Consider the following 6,000-nt stretch of genomic DNA (forward strand, 5'->3'; position numbering starts at 1 on the left):
GACTTGGATAATTATATGCCTACCTCCTGGAGAGTGCTCTTCACTTGGCTGGATGTTGCTAAGGGGTTTTTCTTTATCATGGAAAAGTCTCTATGATCTTTCACCACTGTTGTCTTCCATGAACGACCAGGCCTTTTTGTGTTGCAAAGCTCACTGCTGCATTCTTTTTCCTCTTTTTTTGTCTTTTTTACCTGCTTAATTGATGAAGAAATAACAAAAGAATAACCCACATGAAACAGCTTTTGAGTTAATTGTCCAATTACTTTTGGTCTCTTGAAAAAAGGGGGCTACATATTAAAGAGCTGTACTTCTTAAACCCTTCCTCCTTATCAAATAAGGGGCCCAAAGTGTGACAAGAAAATGTCCCCCACCATTACACTATCGCCACCAGTCTGAACCGTTGATACAAGGCAGGATGGATCCATGCTTTCATGTTGTTTACGCCAAAGTCTGACCCTTCCATCTGAATGTCGCAGCTGGAATCGAGACTCATCAGACCAGGCAACGTTCTTCCAGCCTTCCATTTTGGTGAGCCTGTGCGCATCATAGCCTCAGATTCCTGTACTTAGCTGACAGGAGTGGCACCCGGTATGGTATTCTGCTGCTGTAGCCCATCTGCTTCAAGGTTCAACGTGTTGTGCGTTCAGAGATGGTATTCTGCATGCCTTAGTTGTAACGAGTGGTTATTTGAGTTACTGTTCTGTCATCTTGAACCAGTCTGCTCATTCTCCTCAGACCTCTGACATCAACAAGGCATTTTCTTCTACACAAATGCTGCTCACTGGATATTTTCACTTTTTCGGGCCATCCTCTGTAAACCCTAGAGATGGTTGTGTGTGAAAATCCCAGTAGATCAGCTATTTCTGAAATGCTTAGACTAGCCCGTCTGGTACCAACAACCGTACCATGTTCAAAGTCACTTAAATCCCCTTTCTTCTCCATTCTGTTGCTCGGTTTGAACTTCAGCAAGTTGTCTTGACCATGTCTACTTGCCTAAATGCATTGAGTTGCTGCCATGTGATTGGCTAATTAGCTATTTGTATTAACAACCAATTGAACAGGTGTACCTAATAAAGTGGCCAGTGAGTGTATAATATTGGTGACATTCAGTCCTGTTCCACCTGGCTGCGTGCGTCTATCATCTACCCCGAATTTAAAAAGTCCCCCGAATTTCGTCCGAGCTGAACTGCCGGGAACAAAATTTCTTGTCCGAAAACAAACACAGCAAAAATGAAACCAAAATTTAGTTGGAAGCAATTTTGCTCGCCGTGCACATGTCTAATGCAAGGTAAGCGATTGCAAATGTCCACTATGGAATAAGAACGTTCTGCCAAAAGGCAAGCCCAGCAATATGATCCAGAAATATAACCACCAAAACACCTTGGGACCAAAGTCTATACCAAAAGGTCCAGTATGCACTGCCCAGTCCTGTGGTGCACTCTACAAATGAGGCTGATGTCTACCAAAATAGAATATTCATGGTGGAAATACTGCCTACACTACTGTACATAATCCTGTGTGTAGTTTCAATCAAATTAAATACAAATAAAATGGTCCAGCCTGGAAAACTGCCACCCAACTCCTTTACAGCCTCCCTACTGCAGCCTCCCTACTGCAAACTAATACACAGGACTGTTAGGTGAAGTAACAACATTAACAGCAGTAAATAATTGCCCATTGTGAAAAGCAGTAGAGCCATAGTAACATGTATTGTTCTCCCTTGTGGAGGTCATGGGAACCTACATTTAATTAAATCTAAATGTAAAAAGAAAGCATTTAGTGTCCCATTGTTTCGTTCAGATATAAAAAAATACAATTTATGTGTATGCGCAAAAGGTCAGCCTCTAGTGAGGATGTTTGGATGCATTCAAGACCAAAAAAGTTCTCACAAAGACAAGCAATATAAGCCATGTTGATATACTGTATATTTAATGCAGAAACTTAGAAGTCTTTGAAATTACCAAAAAAGCAGAACATTGGGCCAATCTACCACCAATTATTTAACATGTTAATCAACTATAAAAAAAAGAAAACTTGAGGGTTTTAGACACCATTTAAATCCTGTACTTTATTGTCTGTACAGTTCCTTTTGTTGAATCTGTATACAGATAGGACTGGGTACTGTTCACGTTGTCTGCCACATGCATTTTGGGACACAGCTTATAAGCCCTTCCTTGCCATTGCCTACCTGTGTTTAATGCACAGTTGAATGCATATACTATACTGTATTTAAAAAAAAAAGGAGAAGCCTACAGTTTTAAATGAGCTGTATATTCACACATCCCAACTGCTCGATAATACCTATAAGAAGATGATCCACAGATTAAGGTGACTCAGTTAAGCTTCTTTGTGAGTTCTCGCTATAATTAGACAGCTCCTGTTTGCAAATGTAGTACAGAGATTGTTCATTAGCACACTACAGAGGAAGTTAAATTATATGCTCTATACCCATAACATTTCAAACACAATCAGTTAACTCAAAATTCTCTTGTTCCGATCAATGATTTCATAAATCTGAAGATAAATAATCCCAGCTATATTTGGTTTTTAATATGCTGTCTCTAGAGTTTCTGAACAATGGAAGTTTATTAAGTAACATGATTTCTTTTTTGCTGTAATTAAAATGCCCTTTATTTCTTTCTTTCTTTCTTTCTTTCTGTCTTCCTTGCTTTTCTTTCTTCCTTCATTCCATTCTGTACACTGAGACAAGCAGTGTCTTGAATCCATCTAACCCATTAAAACCTGAATCAGGGGGCGTGTCTGGCCGCCGAGTAAGATGGCCGCATGAGCTAGTTGCTCCGCCGCAGCTCGCACAAATTTTATAGCTAACTTACAGCTTTTTCGCCATGAGACGCTCCAAGAAGACGGTTACCGACCCCTCCACACCAGGGGATCGTTCCAGGTCGTCCTCTTCCTCCCTCCGGGAGTATTTTCGTACGCCAGCAGATCTGGCCTCACAGGCCTCAGACGACCACGAGGCCGCCTCTCCTCCCAGCACATCCTCTGCGGAGGATCCGGCGGCTTTAACACACTTTCCCTCGGTGCGCCATCCACCTGAGGTCTTGCAACTTTTCTCCTCGGCTCCCTGGAAGACGGACTTCTCGCTGCTTATTACCGAACTCAAGCAGGTGGTCCGGGACGAGGTGTCGGCGCTCCGCAGTGATTTGTCCAGCCTGGAACAGAGGGTGCAGGCCTTGGAGGAGGTAAAGACCCAGCAGCACACTACCACCACTGCTTTGCAACATACGAATGACCGTCATGCAAGTTACTTGAGGGACCTACGCCGCCGGATTGAGGAAGACAATCGGGGCCGGAGACAGAATATCCGAGTGAGAGGGGTGCCTGAATCTGACGCCCCTGAAGATGTCTCAGCGCTCCTGACAGGTCTGTTTAATGGCCTCCTGGGCCGTGCCCCTGATGCCTCCATGCCCATAGAATCTGCACACCGGGCCCTCCGCCCTCGTGGTGGCCCGGGGACCCCCCCGAGAGACATTATCTGCCACCTATCAGACTTCCATCTGAAAGAAGCCATCATGGCTCGCGCGCGGGAGGTGGGCACTTGGCCGCTGCAGGACTGCCAGGTGTTGCTCTTTCACGACCTGTCCGACCTGACCCTACAAGCGAGACGGGCTCTTCGCCCCCTGATGTCGGAGTTGCAGCGGTTGCGCATCCCATACCGCTGGGGTCATCCCTTCGCCCTGGTGATCAGACACGACAACCGGTCTCTCACCATCAAGCACCACCATGATGTCCACGATGTCCTACACCTTCTTGGCCTCCCAGACATCCAGGTTTTGGATTAGGTGGATATGGAGGTTGCCCCGGCTCCTCTGCCCCGCAGGCGCGACCGGCCTGCGTCCTCCAGACGCCGCACCCCCACTGAACACCTGCCAGGGGTCCTGGTTTCTCGCCGCCTGGGAGACATCGAGGAATGAGGAGTCCTGTGTGTTCCTCTCCTCCACTTCTGTTTATAATATATATATTTTTTTTTTTGCTTTTTTGTTTTTTTTTGGATCCCTCCACCCCTGCGGACTTCATCACGCGGCTATGTCTCCTGGACTCCTTGCTTCTCTCTTCGGCTCGGTCTCCATAGCCCATCGCTGGCCCTGAACCTCCACGCGGTTGTGCTCAGCTTCCTTTCTGCCTCTATGACGCGGGGACTTCGGCCGGCTTGGAGTTGGGTCACACTACAGTAGCAGGGATCATCACCCTCGAGCTCACGGCTCCTCGTACCACCTCCATTGAGGCTGTGTCTCCTGGACTCTTGCTCCTCTCGTCAGATCGGTATTTCACTTGTATTTCACAATGTCACACTTCTCTTAGGATGTTTCTCATACTTATAGTGTCACACATATACTAGGGTGTTTCTCCTACTTTTTTTTTTTTATTATTATCCCGCGTATATGGGCTAGGTTTCCCGGGGGTAAGGTACCCACTGTTGTGTGTCTCTCCGGTTTCCTAGCACGCCCTCAGGGCGCTTGTTGCACACACTGTACCCACATCCATGCACCCTCATCCATTCATGTCGCACTTCCACTAAGTTGTTTCTCATACTTATGGTGTCACACTTCTACTTGGTTGTTTCTCCTACTTCTGATGTCACATTACTTCCGAGGGGTTTCTCATACATATGGTGCGGGGGTATCCCCCCTCCTTACACTGTTGTCTTTACTGCCCATGGCACCTCTGTTCCTTTATGTTGTTTTTTTTTTTTTTTGTTTGTTTTTTTTATTATCCTGCTTAACCCCTTCAATCCCAGGGGTTTTTGGTACCTCAAAGCCCAGAGCAATTTTGCCATTTTTGGGGTATGTCGGTTTAGCGATGATTCTCTTTTCCTGTGAATAGTGTACCCATGTAAACTATATATTGTTTTTTCAAGGAGAGATAGAGCTTTCGTTTGATACCAAAGTTTGATGATTAGCTGAAAATTTACAATGAGAAATTTAGTAAAAACTAGCGAAGATTAGAAAAATAAACAAATTTTTTTTTACATTTTAACTCTGAATCCTCACAAAATTAGGTGATGGAAAATCCCCTCCAAGTTTATTAATTCAGGTGTCCTGATTTCAGAAATACCTAATTTATATAGATTTTCCAGACTTTCCCAGCACCAGGGAGCATACTATTAGGTGTACAATTTTGTATAATTTGTATGCCTATGGCTTAACGGGTTTGGGGGTTGTGAACGGGGGCAGGAGGGTTATACTGGCTAGATGTTATGCTAGGGCAATGGGAAGTAAGGTTTTTTAATAATTTTTTTATTATCTCTTTTTATATATTTTTTTTTTATTTTAATTTTTTTGACATTTTTTATATATTATTTTTACACAGAAATGGTTAGAGGTCCTCCTAGGGACCTCCTGAACATGCCAGTGATGTCACAATGACATTACAGCTCACATTATAATTTTTTTTGTATTATTTATATTATTATTTTAATGATTTATTTAAAATTATTTTTTTTTTTTCTTCTTTTCTCTTTCAGGACGGGAGGGGGAGTGAGAGAGATGGTTTCTCACTCCCTCCCCGCGATCCCCGTGCACCGATCACACTGTGATCTCTATGCAGGTCCTCACAGACCTGCATAGATATCGCAGTGTCTCTGTGCCTCATCGGAGGGCCGATGACCTTCCGGGTTACGTCAGCGTTTGCGATCGGGCACTTTCCACTGTAACAGCTTACCGGCTTTCATGCCGGAAGCTGTTATGGGAGATCAAGCAGCAGAAAGCCGGCGATGCCGGCTTCTGCTGCCAGGGGGGAGTCCAGGCTGTCAAACGACAGCCTGGTCTCCCGTGCAGCGGCAGGGATGTGTCCCTGACGCTGCACGAAGGGCTGGACGTACCGGGACGTCCATAGGGGTTTCTTAGTGGGCGTTTTTTGGACGTCCCGGTACGTTTATAGGGGAATGAAGGGGTTAAGTGGGCTTTGTTTCCCGGGCTATGGTACCCATTGTTGCATGTATGTTTGGCACGAATTGTACAACGTTACTAACGCGCTCTC

Source organism: Sceloporus occidentalis, unplaced genomic scaffold (genome assembly GCF_023333645.1).
Source record: "Sceloporus occidentalis isolate IW3139 unplaced genomic scaffold, rSceOcc1.0.p SCAF_28, whole genome shotgun sequence".
In the NCBI taxonomy this organism is placed as follows: domain Eukaryota; kingdom Metazoa; phylum Chordata; class Lepidosauria; order Squamata; family Phrynosomatidae; genus Sceloporus; species Sceloporus occidentalis.